The sequence below is a fragment of the Corapipo altera genome, unplaced genomic scaffold, assembly GCF_003945725.1.
Source record: "Corapipo altera isolate COAL_440 unplaced genomic scaffold, ASM394572v1 45, whole genome shotgun sequence".
Lineage (NCBI taxonomy): Eukaryota > Metazoa > Chordata > Aves > Passeriformes > Pipridae > Corapipo > Corapipo altera.
The window spans coordinates 2,491,522-2,512,664 of NW_020884877.1; the positions used below are offsets into that span (position 1 = coordinate 2,491,522).

At 42.4% G+C, this 21,143-nt stretch overlaps 1 long non-coding RNA gene across 1 annotated transcript in view; it reads left to right on the forward strand.

Annotated features, from left to right (window-relative positions):
• Positions 1–619: 619 nt before the first annotated feature.
• The window catches only part of LOC113944084, a 156,855-nt gene continuing 136,331 nt past the window's right edge, over positions 620–21,143 (forward strand). Inside the window, exons 1-3 of the long non-coding RNA XR_003526572.1 lie at positions 620–674; positions 6,630–6,696; positions 6,845–6,922. This is a non-coding gene — a long non-coding RNA (uncharacterized LOC113944084). The remainder of the gene's footprint in view (positions 675–6,629; positions 6,697–6,844; positions 6,923–21,143) is intronic.

Here is a 21,143-nt window from a genome sequence, read left to right on the forward strand (position 1 = left end):
TGGCAGTTCAGGAGTGGGCTGACTTGAAAAATAAGGATGGAATGTGCTCTGAGCTGGGGTGGTGGGAATGGTGGTTTGGATCGAAGGGAGAGCAACTTTACCTTCTTAATCATCCCATGTTTGCTTAATTATCCCAAAGTATGTTATTCATTCCCCTGCCCCATCAGAGAATGTGAGCAGGGCTTGTTGAGAGCATCAGGAAGTATGAAAGGTGAGTTTCCCTGTAATCCCACATATTTCCAAGTTGCCCACTCTCCCCTCAGAACAGCTGCTTTGACTGCTGCTTTTTGTTTGCTTTTCTTCCAGCAGTCCTGCCTTTCTTTGGCCTGTTTTTCCATCTTCTCCTCCTCCTCTTCTGAGTCATATGTTGACACAGTTCAGTGTTGGCCCTGGTTGTTAGAAGGGGGCATTGTTGCTGCATGTAGGTACAAAGAGGGGTTATTTTCCTGCTGGCCATGTGAGTATCAAAATTCCTGTAATTTCTATTTCTGCAAAGTCAGGTGTTCAGTGTCCAGATGTTCAGCTGATGCCAGTTCCTTTTCACAAATCTGTTCTGGTGGGCACCAGTTGGAGCTGATGAAGACCAAAAGACTTTTTTCCAAAATGTCCTCTCTCTCTTCCACAGCCCTGTTTCCAGTGCTGCAGGAATACCAAGTATTTCCAGCAACATGCAGGTATGGAAAGCTCTGCCCCGTTGTCAGGTTGTAAATGGTGATGAAAGACAGCTGAGAACTGTGACTGTGCTGTGGCATGGCCAAGGCGTGACACTGATGCCCATCTTAGGATATCCCAGCTGGCAATCCTGTCCTGATCCATGGACCTGCTCATTTTGGAAGACCTTATTACCTGTGGCCCCAGAAATGCAGCTTTATCAGGCCACTCCTGTACCTTGGGACAGCCTCCCCTCACTTCTTCCCTGCTGCCATTCTTACTGTCCTTATTGATACAAAGGCATCACTGGTGGGAGACTGGACTGAAGTGCTGTTACAAAATAGCACTTCAGATTTTGAATTAAGAATAGTTTTAAATTAAAACCACTTATTAAATGACAGAGATCCACTCTTCCTGTGCGAAAATAATAGACTAGGGAGTTGTTGACCGAACATTTAACTGGTGTCAGGGAAATCAGTGCCTTTCGTGTTCCTTCTGCTACAATTCTTTAGGGCCTGGATTTTCTTTGCCTCTTGCCTTCCACACTGAAGCAGTGAATGCTTCAAGGCAAGGACTGTCTCAGTTTGTTTCACAAAACATCTGCATTAATGTTCTCACTCATCATTTTAGGCCTCATGGTGCTAACTTAAGATAAGAGGGGACGTTGCTGTCTGAGATAGTACAGAATCTATGTTTAATAGAAATTTTTTCTCCTCTAATGGTGTGCTTTGTTTTCAGAAGGATTTCTGGCCTTTCTATTCTAGTGTTATTCTTTTCTCTGTACTCCCCCTTCTCTAGGTGATGGCTCGTTGCTCTCCACCCTGCTCAGAAGACAGTACAGCAAACATGGGTTGTGCTCACTGCCATAAAGACAGACCAATCTGTATTTATTTTGTAAGAGAAACTGGGAGCCATTTCTCCCAGCTTAAAACAGGCTGATTTTGCTTTGATGGGCTGTGTGACCCCTTCCCTTTGTTTTCTGCAAACGTCTCCCCGACCATTTTTATTTACAACAGTATATTCATAGAAAAGAGCATGTCTCAAATATGGAAAGGAAAAAGTGTGACACCCTCTGAAAGCATTTGCTCAGCTGTTTTGGAAGTTCTTTGTGGGTGTTGGAGTGTTTTAATCATTCAGTAAAAACAATGCCATGTAATTTAGCAGTTCAGAGGCCATTTAAACAGCCTACTCAGTATTCTAGGGCTGGAATACATTCAGCTGCTCTTGACCACCAGAGATCTACTTAATGCCTCAAAAACTGTCTTTATGAAGTTGGGTGGTTTCGTTAACATGATTTCTAAATGGAGCCCTTGCTGACAAGCAACTTACACTCAGAGATACTGTCATACAGCAGTTTTCCCCCTCTGGGTCTTTTAAAGAGAATGTTGTAAAATGCTTTACCATCAGTTCTTATACAGCCCAATTTAAAAATAGAGTTTATTGTAGAGGAAGTGATTCAATAACAGGAGAAAGAATCCTGAAGAGACGGACCCACACAAATGAAACAACAATCCTCCACTGGGGTGAATTAGGCAGAGCAGAAAGACAAATGAAAGTAATAAGATGAGTCTCTGGTGGACCAAGACAAGATGAGATCAGAGCAGTAGGATGAGGGAGATCTTCAAAATCCAGGGAGTGATTCTTAATTATATTAAATGCTGGATAAACGGTTAGAGGTATAAAGCCAGTCAATGTGTCTGAGAATGGGGGATATTTACTCCATTTCTTGCAGCAAGAGATTGTTCTGATCACGGATTTGGGACCCTTACAAGTTTCTGAGAACAAGGATTTGGGAATCTGTCTTTTACATTGCAAAAATAATTGCAAAAGGTGGGGTCGAGATAAGGACAAAAGTTAAATACTTTCCACACAGGAAGGGAATAAAAACAGGCAATAATATCTTGCTTTCCAACCACAGGACATTAAAGACAGTGCTTAATTAGATAGCTAGTGATTAATAGAAGCAAATAGGGTTTTATTGGAAAGAGAGTAAAGTGATCAGAGAAAAGACTGGTTTTCTCATTCTTTGTAGAGAAATATCATTCAGACACGAAGGGCAGAATTGGTAGCAGAGACAAAAAGGGGGAAAGATTTGCAGGGAATATTGTTGAAACAAATGGGTGGTGAGCCCAACGCTCTGAAACAAGTATTGTTTAAAACATGACACACCAGCTAGAATTAGATGGCTGCTTGTGAAATGCTGCTTCCTTGGAAACCTCATCACAAGTGTCTCTTGAGCAACAGGAAACCAGTATATAAATCATTGCAATATTTATTTTTTAATTCAGTAATACATGGGGTGATTTGCTTTTAGAGCATGCCTGTATTTAATGTATTAAATCAATGGTCGATGTTTTCCATCCCTTTCACTCCCTAGGATAAAACATTACATTATCTCTCTATACACCTATACAATAATGCTGAAACATAACACATTTCACATTTGAGCCTCCTTGTGATAAATTCTGCTCTAGGCTTCAGCCTTGCTTTGAGTCTTTCCACGCTGCAAGCACAGGCATGTGAAGAGGGAGTCACATCCCTAGAAAAGACCAGGTTGGATTACAAACTGTGAGGTGGTTTTAGCTGTGCTGCCTACGCTTTGTTTCCTTACAGGATCACCCTCCTCTCCCCTCCCTTCTGAACCCACTGACTGATGTCAACCAACTTCACCAGAAGGGCAGAAATGTCAAAGATAATTTTGTCGCTGTAAGTGTCGGCAATAAATTGTTGAGTAGGAGAGAGAGAGAGATCTTGTGACTGAAAGGAAGGATTGAAGTGTGAGCTCAGGTATGAGTAGGGCTGAATGTGCCCAGGAGAGATGTTATGAAAGCTCCACTAATGGGGAGATGATTGAGAATCCACATATCCGATGTGGCTCGGTAGCAAACCAGCTTTCACTGCGTGTTGAACCAGTGAAATTAATTGGGGGAGCTTTTGACTTGTGGCCTTTGAATTTCTAAGGTTCTCTGTTCTGCTTTCCTCTACAATCTAGCAGGGATATTTTTCCTATGAAAGTCAACATTGTTCTACAGCTCTATGTCTTTAGGAGCTGAGCTGTTAAGAAAATGCCAAATAAATTGAGATTAACGGTAAAATTAAAGGTGTTGACAGCATAGCAGGTCTTTGGAGAATCTTGGATTATAGCAGTATGGAGATCCAGAGGCGATGTGCCACAGGAACTCAATGAATCCATAAACCCTCTGGAAACAATTTCATGGTCATTATTCTGGAGAGAGTTGATAGGAAAAAATATACTTCTTATATACAATTCAATCCATTTCCCTATACTTTTCCATTAACTCTGCTGCCTCCCTGGATTAACTCTGAGATGTCTTTGTGCTTCCTGAAATAGCTGAAGTGGCTTTAGAGATATTAAACCTTCCCTAGACAAGGCCTTGAAGTGTCTGATCAGAGCAGCCCCTCCTCTGAAGAGAAGGTATGTTGCACCAGATGATTCCCAGAAGTCCCCTCTGATCCATATCGACCTGTGAGTCTGATACTACTCTTGTGCCATTGCTGGCTCAGGAAATCGTGAATGTCTTTAAAGATGTCAGATTAGACTCAAACTTTATTATGTATCTTAACAACAGGAACAGGAATTTAACAACAGGGCCAGTATTTTACCATGTTATGCAGAAGCTGGGCTGTTTAGGAAAGTAACCAAATGTTGAAAGACCCATTAAAATAGCAAGAAATGGTAACTTTTTTTGATAGGCATTTCATTCTGTGTTTTATGGGCAAGGATGTCTGTGAGAAATGTGACAAATTGGGTTCCAGAGTGTCTCTTTGTCTGACCAGGGCCCCTGATGTTTTGATTATAATTGAGAGGAAATGCCTGTTTCCAAGATAAACTTCACCTGTCTTCCATGGAGTGGTGGGGAGTGTTGCTAAAATCATATACCCTCCAACCAAGCTGAGGGGGACTGGAGGATGAGGACACACACCAAGGTCTTTGTGAGGAAAAATGGTGATGGAGAAAACTTGTCTGTGCAACTTCATTAGACACAAAGCACCAACTTCTGCAAATCAGCACAACTGACTTGACGGTGAAGTGGTGGGCGAGGCCATGCCCGGTCAGCTGTGGGACTTGATGATCTTAAAGCTCCTTTGCAGCCCAAATGGTTTGTGACTGTGAAGCTGTCATTTTGCCTTGCACCAGATGAGTCACTGGCCTCAGCCCTCCCTCTGGTGAGCATTTCCTAGGTTCTTCTGGCAACAATCATCACTGCACTAGATGTTTTTGTCCCAAAGCGCTTTTCCTCATGCAGGCACAGGATGGGCCGTGTGTGCAACCTTCCTTTGGCCATTCTTGGACCACATTTTGGTAGAGCATTATTTTTGTCTGCAGAGTAATAACAAAAATCCCTCTCTATAGCTTCCATGATCTATTGACCTTGGTAAGTTTGCAGCTGCTTAGGCTTTACATGAAAAAAGATAATGATATAGCTGCTGATGGAGGAGAGAGTGGTCCTTGGAGTTCTTGAGCTCAGAGGGTCTGCTGCCATCCCCTGCCCTGCCTGGGAGCTGTCTCCCTGTAAAATGTGCCTGCCTTGGAGCAGGAGGCTGCCACCCCCACATCTGGACACATCTGTGTAGCAGATGATGTGGGATGCTCCTGGACCAGTAACCTGGAAATATCATCTGTGGTTCCCTTCCCTTCTGTGTGATCAACCTCTGCTCCACTGAAACATGAGCAATTTTGCCCTTCACCTCCCTGGGAGTGGGACATGCTGCTTAAAGGGTGATGGTTCCAAGCATGCAGGAGAACTAATAAAACTCTCTGTCATACATTTGGATTTGTTGGATTTCTCCTTTCCAGGTTTTCTTAGTGGGGGGATAGTGAAAAAGCTGTCTGCATAGCTGCTTTGCTTTGTAAATGAGGGTTGTCAGTTCACAAATTACAATTTAAATTGGCCACGCCCTTCCTGTAAATGAGTGATAATTAAAATCAAACGGACTGTAAATAGTAATAAGAGGATCTGATAGTTCTAAAGGGTGGGTTTAGAAATAAATGGATAAATAGAATTAAAAATAAATAGGATGGCTTTGTAAACGTAATTGTTGAATTGGATGAGGAGTGTGATTTGAAGCTGAAAGCTCTTTCTTGTTATGGTTGTTCGCCTCTAATATTTTCAGGGGAAAGGAAAACTGGTTGGAAATTTCTGGTCAAATCAGAGTTTTCATGGAAAATGTTAATTTTTCTCAAGCCCACATGGATAATTTAGGTGGACAAACAGCAGTGAGGAAGGGCTCTTTGCATGGCAGGGGGCTTAGAGAGCACAGCCAAAGGGAGTGCAGTGCAAGAGGGACTGAATCCTTTCTTCTGAAATACTTAATTTTAGCACGTACTGAATCAAATTTGAACCAAATTAAGCTTTGAATTTACTGGGTCTTTTCGGTTGTTTGAAAAGGAAGGCAGAAATAAAATAACCTCAGCTCCTGTCAGCCGGGGGTTGGTGACCAGCTGCAGCAGAAAGCTGATGCTCCTTAGCTCATTAGCAACTCATTACCGGGATAGAAATTGGGCGGGAGGGAAGACTCCAGGTGGATTCCAGATATGCAGCACGTGATTGCTGTTTGAACCCTTTGAATGGAGCAGAAGCTCTATGAGTGGTACTTTAAAAGCAGGAGTCTCTCCTATATGTGGTTCCTGCAGGTGCTAAGCTTGTCAGGGGTGCTGGCTTGGAAAAGGTATTCCTGGGTTATGCTGTGTTGTCCCTTCTCCTTGGTTTTCTATTGCTTGACCTAACTTTGCATGAAACTTCCTCAACGCTCAAAAGTGTAAAGATTTGTTATTTTGTGCAATTTTTTTTCCTGAAAAAGTAATCTTCTATGGGAAGAATCTGCTGTGTCTGCTTGTGCAGGGGGGCTTTTAGGTGCTGACTATTTTGCTCCGTTCTAATTATGCCCCACTATCCTTAAAAACTAAAAAGTTTTACGGAGAGCTGACCTGACTTCAAAATCTCCCTTGTGCCCAGGAGGGTGTTTCAAATGAGGAATAGTCAACCTCTTGCTGCTTGTGCTTTCTGCTCCTACTAATCACTGGTGACTGGAATAAACCTTTGTGTTCCCTTTGCTCCCCCTTGCTTTGAGTAGCTCTGAAGTGCGAGACTGGCTCGAAAACCCCATGAAAGACCAGACATGAAGGTGACTGACTTAGAATGAGGGGTTTTTTTTGTTTTCTCTCTTTCAGCTTTATTCTCCCTTGTGCAAAAAAAAGTTACATTTGATATCAGCAAGTGGTTGGCTCCAGCCTCAGTGTCTTCAACAGGTAATGCCTTTCATTCATCTAGTTTTGGGTATTCTTCGTGGGTTTTGTTTTTCAGCATGGTTCAGTTTTACAGGTAAGACAACTATTCTTGGTGCTGCTGTGCAAGTGAGTGAAAAAGTTGTATAAATACAGGTATTCAGAAACATGTGTGTATATATACATAGTCCATGTTGCCATGTGGAGAAATTGGGGCCATTCATGGTACAGAAGCCTGAAGACTGTGTGTCCTCCTGTGTGGGAAGTGAGCAAATGGATGGGGAATGATTTGACCATGGAGATTCTGAGTCACCAGAGACATTGCCCATGATGTTCTTGAGAAACAGCATCACAAATACTGTTTTTTCTTGCTTTTTCCCTGGTAAAGGTAATGGAGTTACTCTCTGTAGACTTCAGGCGGTGTTTGAAAACTACCTATTAGCAAAAGGAAGGAAAGTAAGATTTATTTTTCGTGCTAAAAAGACAGATTTTTTTTCTTCATTTTGTGGCCTTTATGACAAAGAAATGAATTTATTTGCAAAAAATGTGTAGAGTGTAAATAGAAGCTTACTCTGTTTTGTCAATTATCCCAATTCTAGTGTTTTTTTAATTGTAAAACCACTTCTTTGTTCCCATATGAAATGGTAAAAGTTTTGTTTTCTTATTTGGGGAAGTGTTAATATTTCTGCAGCAAGCATTGAAAGTGCTTTTGTAAGGAGGTCTAGACAGAGTGATATTTCCCTTCTTGAGCAAAGCACAGAAAGCCAGCCCCAGACAAAGGCTGGCTTGTTTATGGCTGTGGCACAGATAGCAGCTGCAAGCAGTTAAGGGTTGGAGGAATCCTTTCATGGCCTCTGTCTTCCCCACACGGACCCACCCACTTCTCTTGCTCCTGGTCCCAGGGGAACAGGTCCTAATGGAAGCAAATGTTCCTTCTTATTCTTGTTGTTAACTATTTCGGGAACTGTGTATGGTAAAATTAAATAGATAATGGTCTGGGATGGGCAGTACATGTGAATGCTCTTAAATTCCCCCAGAACTCTTAAGTTCCTATCCTTGTTTGGGTAGTTTAACAACCAAGGTAAGTAGGAAGGTTTTCTGGTGCTTTTGTTCCTTACAAAATGCACTTTTTTCTGTATGCCCATTGTTAAAAGCCAGGTACTACTTTGGTCTTGAGTGCTTGGATTTCTGTCAGCTGAATTGTTGATGCCTTTGAAACAAATGCTGATAGCCCAAATGTCAGAAACAGCCATTCTCCTTTAAAAAGAAAGGCAATGTATCAACATATTCTTTCCTTTTGCATCTGGTGCTCCCACCTCTTGTGCATCTCACGTCCTGGTGAAGGAGCAGCATTGCTGCTCTAAGGTCTGTTGTCAGCCTACAAGGTGTGTTTGGAGTGAGGGATGAACTGGGTAGTCTCCATCTGGACTAAGGGTGAACAAGGAGCTGTGGGGTGAAGTCTTGTCCAACTCAGTGGCTGTTTTCATATGCTACATTAGCCTGTGGTTCTGGTCATACAAGCTGATGGGAAGTTTTATCCCAGAATTGATAGATTTTGGGCAAGTGCTAAACTAAATCACCAACTCTGATACCTCCTGTTTATCACAAAGGTGTAGGATCCCTCCTGGGGACTTATGACCTCCCCCTGTTTTGCTCCTGACTTGTACTGCTCCGGCAAGGCTGTTGAGGGCTCAAGAAGTGAACTGTTGTCATATTGAGTTTCATCCACTCCAACTGAAATGTTCTGTTGTACTCTGATCACACCACAGCCAATCCCAAACTCTTACCCTGCAGCTGGCTTCACCCTGCAGTTCTCCTCTGGTGTAAAATGAATCTCTTCCCTGCTGCCAAGGGTGTTGCTGTGAGTTATCAGCTCCATGCTATTGAAAGCTGTGTTTAGCTCCCAGGTTGGGGAGGTTACAAGTTGGATAGAAGTAATTATTAGTCCTTTTTTTTTAACTAGCTGAAAATGCAGTATGTGCTGAGAGTCAGTTTGGGGTATGGTGAGTGCAGACAGTAGTTGACTAAAATAACCCAGTTAGAGCTTGTGCTATTTCTGCAGTGATGGCAAACTGTAAAACCCCCCTGCTGGTAGGTAATTAGGAGATTGGGCCATAGTCATCCACCACATTATCCCTGCTCCCTACTGCTGCCTCTGGCAGTGGATTTCTCATTTTCCAGGCAGTGACCAAAATGCTTTGTCCTTGCACCACATCAACAGCACAAGCAGAAAAGGCTGGAGTGTGTGGCCCAGTATTCCTCATTTTCCCTCCACTTTTTGAGTCATCTCAATCTTGATATTGCTGCCCCTAAATCTGTGTATTTCTCTTCTCTTGCCCAGTCCTTTAGTTTTTTGCTTTGTTCTTTCTGGCTTATTTGCTGATTATGCAAGTAGAATGTCAAGACTACTTTTTCTGCACTGGGTTGCTCCTTTAGAACTAACATAAATTCCACTCACTGGAAATTTATCAGTGCAATTAATTCCTTTCCATATGTTTGAGATTCACCTCTTGGAAGTGTTTAATGATAAATACAGGAGTAAAACACAGGTATCTGCCATCACTTCTTTGAACACAGTTATTTGAAGGACTGTCCTGGGGGTGGGTTTTGTTCCTGCTCCCTGGCAAATATATTTTACGACAGATTCCCTGGTTCCACATGGAACAGCATCAGTTGCAGGAGCTGTTACTATCCATGAGCATAGTGCCAACAGTTTACTGAGTGGGAACTGCTTATGTGAGTGAACCTTTAGGTCATTCTAGTCCTAACAAACAAATCCAAAACTCTCATGGTAAAATGCTGGTATTGGTGTAGCTCTGTCATATAAACATGAAGGAAGATGAAGGATTTCCTTTCAGAATATTTCATCGGAAATGTGTTGAGTTACAGTATTATCAAGCTTCAAAACATTGTTTGAGCAAGTCTTCTCAATTTTATCGAAGTAGGATGATTTTTTGACTCCAGCAGGCATTCTCCTGAGATGGTAACTTAATTGTTGAAACAGGAAACTTCTCTAATTTGGAAAACAAACTTGGAGGTTTCCAGTAAAATTGAGATCTCTAACTGGGAGTTCTGCCTATGTTTAACATATGGAAGGAAACTTTGAATGGTGGAGTAGGGGAAATGCCAAAGCTTGTTTTGAGTATGTGCTTCCAAGAATATGAGTTCCATGAATTAATTCCTGTGATCCATGACTATATACTGTGATGCTGGGAGTAGTTCACAGAATCTCATTAGAAGCTGGTGGTGGTGGAGGGGCAATGGGAGTCTGCTCCTTTTGGAGAGCCTCAGGTCCACACCTGATACAGCGATGTACTGATTAGAGTCTTTAAAACTTGTTCTAACTTATTTAGCTGACTTCAGGCTACGTTTCCAAACTGCAGTGGAGCACTCCTGTTAGGAATGCCACTAGCTGAAGCTGTTACTACTTCCTTCTCCAGCTGTAGGGTGAAAGTACGGGCAATTTCCTCATCTCAGAGCAGCTGACTCTGACTCTGCTCTGGAGTGGGGACCGCAAAGCAGAAACATCTCAACTGTGTTGACTGAAAAAACAGATTGCTGTCTCATCACCAGAGCATGGAAGGAGGGATGGGAGCCCTCTAAGTACTGCCAGTCAGCACTAAGGAGTTAATTCCCTTGCATACTACAGAATATTTTAAGTATCTTTTTCCTTGGCCAGCTGTCTGCCTGGTCTCTGCTTGTCTGGAGTGAAAGTCTTCTTCCCTTTTGGACAGCTTTCTCCAAGGGGTCAGCTGTAGGGTTTCATAGTTAGGGGAACAAGGGCCTTTGCTGTTGCCCAGATCATGACTATTTGCTTTGAGGCAATAAAGCCTATTCAGGCAGGATGTTTTTTGCAGCCTGGATCTTAGAACTACCCCAGACAAGGAACAGTTGCTTAAGAGTAGTGACAGAAAAATGTGAACAGATTGGAAAAAGTAAAGGCAGAAGAGAATTTGGTTGGTTGGTTGGTTGGTTGGGTTTTATTGTTGAATAAAAGTGTCCCTGTGCTCTGGGTTATGATGTCCTTAAGTCAGACTGGTCACAGAAGAGGTGGTAGCAGATGAGGCAGTTTAGTATCTAGAACAAATCAAAGGAGTTCTGGGGCTGTTCTTGCTCTTCACAATAGTCCCCGGAAAGCCAAGTGAATGTCAGAGCTCTGTGATGCACAGGGAATGGCACATATTGAGGGAAGTATTCATTACCTGGGGAGCTTATCACCTAGAGCAGAAGCTGGGTATTGCTTTCTTAATGATATTGGGCTTTGCAGACAAATCTGGAAAGCAGCACTAATACATCTCACTGATGTTGGTCACAGTGTGGGAGGAACCCTGGACCTCTGGGTCATATGAATAAACCATGAGCTGGATCCTTCCTTCCCTGTCCTCAGCCTCTGAAGGAGCTTGAAATAGATAAATTTTTTTGAGGCAGAGGGAGAACAGATAATTTGACTGAAGTCACAGGGTAGGTGATGGACCAGGAACCAAGACCTCAGGTCTTGCTTTGCAAATCAGTGTCCTGCCTCTATGTTATAGAGCTTTGTGCTGGGTTTGGGCTGAGAAAACAAGATCTGGGTGCACTCCCAGTGACATGTGCCTGTAAACAGTTTTCTACCTCCTTTTGCCCTGGCTATGCCCTGTACTCTGAGCAAAGAGGGTGGAGTAGGTGCTGATGCCAGGCCTGCAATAAAACGTTTCCCTACATCCAGAGTAATGACACTTGGCTGGCTCTGGGTGTTTAGGTCACCAAAACAAACCAGTGCTGCTGGGACCACTCTTGCAGGACTAGATGTAAATGTCTGAGTGTCAGTAAACAGCCAAGTTTGTTAGTGTTTGGATCAGGCCTTAAATGGTCACATCAGCCACAATCCACTTCATACCAGGATCATAAAAACATGCTAAATCTCTGTCTGCCAGCTCTTGATAAAAGAGCAAAACTGTCATGAAAATTCCTTCCAATAAAGCTGTGTTTAAGCACTTCCACTCTATAATTTAATGCCTTTTTTTTTTAACTGCTCAAAAATGATGACTTTGCAACGGGCAACTTCAGTATATAAATATTATTTTAAAGTGGTGTAATGGTGGTTTGTTATGGTAATGTTCAGACAAGTAATACTGGTTCAATAGCTAAAACAGTAGAAAGTAATTTCTTCCAAATTTCTTTCAACTCTTTGAAGCTTTCAGGTTTGTATTTTCAAGCATGTGTGGAGCTGGTTACTGAGAATGTACAATAACTCATTGTGCAAAAAATAACTGCACAATGATTAAAGATGGACCTTTTCAGAAAACTTGGAGTTTGTTCCTGCTTTAAGGAGAGCTAATACTCATCCTGGTTTTCACAGCCTCTACAGACTATTGCTGTAACCTTCTGGAAACAAATATTCCTTGAGTGAAGGTACTTTTTGCTTCTATCCTCTCTTAGAAAAGTGTCGAGTAGGAACTTTCTCACACTCCCCAAGCCAAAAGTAATCTTGCCTATTCCAAGCAGGCAAATGGGGAAAACATTCCAATTCAGTGCTGTTCGAATCTCCAAATGGTTTGGCTCATGTTCTACTCTAGATGTGGCTAATATTTGAGGTGAGGAATTAGCTGAGGACTGTCACAGGAGTGTGACTCCTTGTCACTGCAGTAATTGTGTTGAATTGTCTTCTCTGAATCATTTCTGGAGGAAAAAATCTCTGTTGCTATTGTACTTGTAAATGTGAGGACTTGTAAATTCTCACCTCTGAGTCTAGAGCAGTTAATTCTGTGTTTGAACATGCAGTGAGCCACAAGACCTGGCTCATGCCTGACAGTGGAAATAACTGGTAGGTACAATCCTAGGCAGAAATGTGAAAAAGGGGTTAAAGAGCACTAGGAAGTGTTTGATGGGATGAATGGAAAAAGCTTCAATGGCATTCCAGGAGGATCTCTGGGAACAGATGTCATATCAAGCATAAATTTTTTAATGCAAAATAAAGAGTAATCCAAAGGGGCTGGATGATTTAGTTGATCTAGAACTGATGTGTTTTGCATCAGACTCTAAAAGCAGCTGATCTTGTATGGTTTTGATGTGAGTTTCTCACAAACCCCACAGGATTAAAATCACTTGAAGTCTGATGTTGACTTTTGAAGCTTTATTTTCAGTTTGAAGTTCTTAATGGCTTTTAAGTTGCTGTAATTAGCTCAAGTCTGAGTTTTCCTGTGTAGCCTACACCAAGATATGTCACACAGGAAATCCAACATAAACCCAGAGTACTGATTTTATTTTTCTTGTGAGGACACTGCTTGGAATAAGGTGCCTCACTGTGTAGTACTGGGGTTTTGTCCAATAGCCATCAGACTGGGACTTCTGAAATTCAGGCTTGAAAACACACTAAAATGTGTGATCAGAAGTGGGGGGAGAGACTGGAGAGACTTCCTATTAGGGTGGAGTGTTTACTTTGCTCTGTGAAGTGTTTTTACAGTGTTCTTTGTTTCTTCAAAGCTCTCTGTGCAATCATTTCAGAAACCAAAATGTTGTCAGCCTTGTTAACGGCAACTTCTGGAAGTGTTTTGGAAGTGTTTTTCAAACCACCTCACTGATCCATCCTGCCAGTTCTCTTTCAGATATCTAATATATATGTAAACAGTTTATTTTTCAAGTTCCATGTTTCATGCTCAAAAGCCTGCTCCTGCACGTACTTACAGCTTCCATTTCTGTGATGGAGAGGTTTAATCAGCAGCTGTAGGGTTACACTGGTGCTCTGTCAGTCTGTCCAAGCATAATACTTTCTGCTCAGGACTTTTCCTTAAACTGCTTTTGGATCTACCATGTGAGGAGCTGAGACTGTAGCTAATTTAAGGACTAACTCAGCTATATTCTTGTTGACTCTGTACATACAGTCCTGCTGCAGGCACAACTTGCAATGGCAGGAGCACCCACGAGGCAGTCTTGTATCACTTTCCATTGTATCAGGTGATGATGCTTTCACAGGGCATTCAGGATTTCCATCACATTCTCTCAGTTCTGTAGGTCACAAAACTGACCCCAAAGAGATTGTGGCTGAAGTTACAGACCCTGTTCTCATGCTGCCACCTCTTTGCCTCTAACTTGAATTCTTCCTTGATGGAATCACCTCCAGGCTGCATTAGAGGGGAGGAGATAGATGTGGTTTCCAGAAGGACTATAACCAGCTGCTGCAGCTGCTCCAAGTGTGTGCCACAGGCAGCAGGACAGAACAGGGATCGAGTTGTTATTTTATATAAACAAAAAAGGTGCAGTCAGGTTGTTGATCAAAAACCCTCCAGTAAATGGTTTGAACTGGATTGGCTGATCCTGTCTGCTGATGTCTCCTGGACCTTCACAGGTACCACTGACTCCTTTGGGCTCGCCCAAGCAGTGTGAGTATAGTTTAGGTCACAGGAGCTGGTGAGACTTGGTTTCAAGCTCCCCTGGATGTGGCAGGGCTGCAGGGAGCATAGTTATTCCCCAAGCTTGGAGCCATGCCAGTCATTCAGAGCCTGCCACTTTCAATAAGTGTGTACAGCTCAAATCTACATACAGTTTGTGTTAAAATGAAAATCCAGAATGAAAGCAGCTAATTCCACTCTGAAATTGGACAAGAGACACTGAGTGTGCTAAAAGGAAACACATTGCTATGGTAATCACTCCACCAAGAGTGCTGGTGTAGTTCAGAACTGCTTGAACAAAGCTACCATGTGCTGTGGGAGGAAGTTAGTGTTCCACAAATCCCATGAAAAGGTGCCTTTTTGAGAAGATGCTGCCCAGGAGCAGTGTTTGCATCTTTGTGTGCCCCAAGTTCACTTGCATGGTGGCTCTGGTGGGAATGCCAAGTGGTGAGCCACAACTGTGCCTTCAGAGAGTGTGCAGTGGGTTTGTGGGGAGTCCTGGGAAAGACTTATGGGCTGTCAGGTGCAGTTGTAGGTTGCTGAGTATCAAAAGCTGCAGGGTTATTAGCTTGAGCTTAGCACTAAGCTCCCAGAGCCCTGGGATCAGCCCAGACAAGCAGTTGTCAGGTGAGCAGGACTTGGTGTGCATAGATAGTTAACCACAAGGCTACCAAGCCTGGGACAGCACAGATGCACCTGCTGGTCTCTGCCTTTCTGGCCCTACAAACAGCCCCTGCAGGTTTCCTTTCAAATGCTGGAGGACTTGCTTTGGGCAGTTTAATGGCAGATGTGCAGAACTTGTAGCCTGAAGTGTTGATCAGTTGAGGTATTTGAGAGCAACCCAATCCTGGTGATAATGCAAGGCTCTAAGAACCCGCTGAAGTTTGGTGCTGCCCACTCTGCCTGGTGGTGTAGAGAAAAAGGGGGAGGGATGGCATCATCCCTGCTGTCACCTCAATCACTCAGTGACTAGTCCTGCTAAAGCCATACTGACCCTCCAAACCACTGCAGCAAAACCCACCTGCTTCCCCCATCTTGTTTCGAGATCATAATCTTTTCCCCTTTTGTTCTTCTCACTCCAGGGGGGCTTGGCTTTTACCTGTGGGTGATATTCAGGCTTAGATTAGCATGGAGATGGAGGAAAGGAAACCTGAGGGAGGCTTAAGCAATGCCCAGCTCTTGTTCTGACTCTTGATTTCCCCCACCTGATAAGAGCTTCCTCCTCCCCCAGAAAGCTCACAAACAGCAGCTGGTTACACAGTAATGGAGATTAAGAAAAAGGAATTTGCTGAAGACCTCAATGCTCTGGGAATTCTCTTGTTTAAACCCTGTTTTGCACTTTGCTATCGTATTTTACTTGAGTTATTCCAAACCCAAGGAAGGAGAAGGTGTGCTGCCAACTCCTGGGTCATTAATTTCCAAACCATGCTGAAAGATGGAAAGCTGTGTATGTTTTTCTTAGTGGTTTACTGACAACAAATATTTGTTTGGAATATTTTTGTGTAGAGCAGAGACCAGGACTGGCTTGGGAGCTGCTCATCACACCAGTCTCAGGTGAGGTATTTGAGAGACCTTAAGCTGTGTGAGACATGCCTAACAGGCCATGGCAGTCATTCCTAGCCTGAGATTTACAGGATGATAACAGGTTCTGAGGGTTGTTTTGTTGTTTTTGTTTTTTTTTGTCAGCTGTATGCTAATGCTTTTCCTTTAGTAAAACTTACCCTGCCAGTTACTAGGAAATTCTGCAGCCCCCAGGCTGTAGAACTTGGAGTATGTTCCCCTCCAAGCTTTGCAATATCTCATCTCTTGCAGGTGATGCTCATGGCAGCAAACTGGTGGCTCTCTCCTGTGGGGTTTGCTAAATTAAGATGAACCATCTCTGTCACAGGCTGAATTTTTCAGGAGATGCAGAGGCAAAGTTTTGACTCGTGAATATATTGCTAAATACCTTGTGGTGTGCTTTTTGTTTAGAGAAATAATGCAGAGTCTAATCCTGATGAAGTTTTAACTTAGCCTCATCTGTTCTGTATTTGTCTCTTCCCTGAACCTGATGGCTTTATTTCTTGCTGCCATCTGTGGTGCAGAGCTGCTGAACAGCTTTGTCTTGCTGCAGAGGTGTCTGTATTTCAGTGGTATAGAAGAAATCTTTCATGCAGACTCAATTCTGCAAATATATAAACTGGTGACTAATTTTAAACAAATGAATAATCTCACTGAGTTGGGGCTGAATAAAAGTCCTCAAGGGGTTTTCTGGGATTTGAATGGATTCCACATGTAAAGTTCCTTGGGAAGAAGGTTTTTGTATAAAAAACAATTCTAAACATTTGTATTTACACAACTGCATTCCTTCAAAGATAAAAGAATACCTTCAATTTGTAACTTAAACAGTGTAAATCGTTTGTTATAGGTAGTTTCAAATATCCTATTTTCTATGTCAATTTTTATGGTCTTACAATTACAGTTTCTTATAGTTAAAAGGCTGTTTTTCTCCCTGTTGCTAAGAGAAAAACACACAAACAGCAAAGCAAACGAAATACAGTCAGTTTAACTATTCATAAGAAAGCGACATTAAGACCAAATAAAACCCTTTCTCTTGACTTTTCCATTTGCAATATACACATTTCACAAAGCAAGAGTAACATTTTTTGGACAGAGCATAATTAGGACTATGCATTTTATGGCAATGATAAATTGGGTTTGTAGAGCTTAATACATGCCTCAGAAAATAGCGTGGCTGTGGAGCTGGGCGGCTTTAAATCAACTCTGTGTGTTCAAACCCATAAATTCCATAAATTTATTATTTGATCTTGGATGCTGTTTTAGCTACGACAGTGCAGTATTTATACACATCCCCAATGCTGGTCTGATCAATGTCATTATAAATAAACATAAGCAAAGTTTTTTATTGTGCATTTCAGATTTAAAATAAATGTCACCCACCCCGATGGCTTTGGTTACATTGCAGGCTGCAGTTTTTCAACCATACAGTTGTAAGGCCTTGGGGGGAATGTGGTGTTATCCGTGGTTTTTCCTTGGTTTTGTGTGCTTCAGTGTTGGATGCTGGTAATCAACAGCGAGGGCTTTTCATGTGGAAATACCTGGTGCTTTGAAATTCTTATACTTCTTAAAAACAAAAGCGTGGAAAAGATGAAACCCTGAAAACTGAAGAAAATATACAAAGGATAAAGGGAAAAATGTCGGTGTAATGGAGTGCAGATGAGAGCAATGTATGTGCTGCTCCCATGTGTGTGCCTGAATGTGGGAACAACTCTTGAGGTGTGCTCACAGAAAGGGTGGCTGTGCATCTCTGTGTGCACGTGGGGTCTGGCTGAGTCTGGCAGTGGGAGCTTTCAGCTGTGGAATGTACAGGTATCCTCAGGAGCAAGAGGAGGCTCCCTGGGGAGGCAGAGGGCATGTGTGTTGAATTTTACTAGGAAGGTGCTTGAATTCAGAGAGCGTGAATCATCTTCTCCACCTCTCCCCATCCACACCAAGAGGCACAGAGTTAATGCTGGGTGCTGCTGCGTCCAAAACGCAGGCCATGTTTTAAGGCACGTTATCTGTGTAACTTTAGTTTACTAAGGGGCATTAAACAGATGCAACTGTGATGGATGGTGACATGTTATGATGGAGAATGTATGGAATGTCTAAGTGTAGCTAACAAATGTGGATGTGTAAAAAATCATGTGAAACAGCAGTATATTTTTCCCCCAAATGTGCTGTGATGGCCACTGTGGATTTATGCCAATGTGTTCCAAATCAGGAATTTTAGTTCACCTGAATTTTGTTCAGATCATGTAGGATGGAGTTTCGTAACTAAAATAAAGTATTTGAAGAACTCTTCTTCAGCTTCTTACCTCTGAAACTCCATCTGAAAAATCATCAATTTCCTGCCAAGAAAGAACACTTTGGAAAAGCAGAAATCAAAATAACTGTTGTGACTTGCAGCACAATGTGCTCCAAGACACAGCAAACATAACCAGCCAGGTCACAGCCATTCTTGCTACTTATCTGTGTGTCAGATATTCATAATTTCCTACTTTCAGCTGATGATTTGAAAGAGAAAAGGGGGCATCTCTATTTGTGTGACCTGGAAGATAATCTGATTCCTTGGATTAGATGATTTCTGCTGTCCACAGAAGTATTTTTTAGCTCCTGGGTTACCATCATTTTGGAGATTATTTTTTTCAGTAGGGTAATCTGTGTTATTAGAGCAAAGCCTTCCCAGCACAGAACTTCACTATAAACATACCTATTTTGAAAAGTTTATCCCAAACCACCTCAGCTAAGGTTGTGCTTTAGAAGCTCATAACATCTGTATCAGCACTGACCATGCTGTAGGTGAGTCCAGCACGTTGGGCACAGCAGAGCAGGGATGTGAGTAAAGAGTTCAAGTATCCCTGGATGCCTTATCCACTAAACGAAAGCAAACAAAAATGCTTATTATTGTCTTTTTGGCAAAACAGTCCTTAGATCCTTGCTGCTTCTTTCTGCCAAAACTTCTCATCTGGGTTTAGTCACCACTTATGACTGTAAGACTAACAAATGTTTATCTAAACACTTATGTCAAGGCTTTCACTATTACTTTGGTATAAAGAAAAGTACATAAATTCTGTCTCTTTCTAACAAAATGTGATCCTCATAAAGGACTGGAGACACTTAAATATAAACATTGGGTTTCTCCTATTTTCCCCTGAAGCTGTGAGAAAGTTGATGTCATGCAAGCCCCCTCACCACCTTTAACCTCTCCTAGACCTGCCTCTTCAAATCCAGCCAGCTCCTGCCACCTTCCTGTGCTTCCAGGCTTACACCTTGACCTGGGCACCTCCTCTGAGATCTTCCCTTTTATCCTGTTTTATGAGCCTTTCAGTGACCTTGTCTGAGTTCTTGTGCTGTTGCTGCATTTCACATGGATGCTGCTCTGCATTTTGTGTGTCAGGGTGTTCATTCCATAACTTGTCACTGAACATGATTCCAGCTGTTTCAGACATTTCTGTGGCTCCAAACACTCTGTTTTCAATGAGTAGTCCAGGGACACAGTGGGTCCAGTCTTTCTAATGTTATTGCATAAGGAGAAACATAGAAAAACATCAAGAATGGACTTGTCTTGCTTTTTAGACCATGTTCCCGAGGATTTTGATTTCCAGCCAGTTATGGTCAAGTAATCCCTTGTTCTTACAGATGAGCAGTGAATTTCCAGTAGGGAGTCTCCACTCTTAGGACACTGGTAAATCCACATGTAGTTTCATCTCTTCCAGGCATTTCTCGTTGCTTCCTGCCAGCTAGTTTCTCTTGAACACTCTGATTTTATGTAGAAAGCTCTCCTTGTCCCGTTTCTAAGCTTGTTTTTCTTCTCCACTTTGCAAATGTTTCTCTTTAGACATTTTACACTGTCCTTTATCAAGTGCTTAAATCATAAAAGAAGTAAGTTCTAAAACTCTCTGTAAAATTGTCCAGTAATCAAGTTGCTGATATCTGATCACTCTTACTTTAAATCTGAATTTTGAACATTACTCAACATATGTAGAGCAACTTAACTGTGAACTGTAACCTCCTACTCAGAGGATTCTTGGGACTTCCTCACCAAGGAGAGCTTTTGGTAAATGGTCCAAGCTGAGGAAAAGTTGAAGCTGAAGATGAGATTTTTAGATTTACAATATGTTCAGGTGTGAGGATGCTTCTGTGCACACCTGGGGGCAGCTGAAGTTGTTCATGCTCAGTGCCTGTCTGCCTTCAATATTTTTGAATGCTCTTGGAAACACTTGGTTTACTCTTCTAAATATGAGGCTCAATTCCATGCTGTGGTCACTAGTATGGGTATGTCCAAATGAGCATCCACCTAATACAGAAGTAACCAGGGAAGGGACTACAAATCAAACTTCCAGAAGGGTGGTTGGATGGTTCTATACCCCTGGAGTGCCTACTGGGTTATTTCCCTGTGCTAAAAGCAGGTGCTGCTGCACTCCTAGTGCTGGTAGCTGTGCTGCCTCCTGAGTCATCCTCTTCTGCACTTCTTGTATTAATATTTGTGTTGTATTTAACCAATATATTACAGGCAGGCCTCCTTTTTCTGTAGCACTTATGGTAGACAAATGATGCCATATTTGAAACCTGTAACCTTTATTTATGGCGGTTCTACACCAATAAATCTGCTTGATGCTTAACTCTGGATTAAAAAGGCAATCAGCATTCCTTTTCAGTAAATGCTGTCAGAGTGACTGCTGAGCTGTACTTCATGCAGGGAAAGCTGTGGCAGAGGGTGGGTGGGCTGAACAGCTCAGTCCTGCTCCACTGCCTGGGACAGGGAAAAGGAACAGTGCTGGTTTTGTCCCCTCCCACACCATCCTGGCACAGGCAGCTGAGTGTTTGAAAGCAAGTTGAATTAGAGTTTTGAAACAGGGATGAGGATGGCAGACACTTGGTACCATCCTGACAGCTCTGCCTTGGGTGTCTGTAAATGCACTGACAGGGCTTTCTTTCTGGTTTTGAATTAAGCTGTTCCTAAATGTTTGGATTTGCAGGGATACCATCCAGCTGTTACATACCCCCTTGTCTTGTCTTTCCTCACCATGTCCTTTTTCAACAAGATATCAATGTGCAAGCAAAGAGGAGATGTTCCAGATTCCCACAATTCTTGGAACTGTTGGGATAGATTCTGAATGCACCCCATGTTATGTAAGTGTATTATGTATAGAGTATTATCTGAATCTGGGAGGGTGAGACCTCACACATGATACAGGATGATCTCATCTGGCTGTCAGGAATGTGTTTCTCTCTGGACCATCTGCTTGCAAAATCCTTGGATAAGAATTATCAAAAAATACCAAACTGCAGAGTGCCCAGGATGTGATCCTGCTTCATATGTGAGAGACAAAACC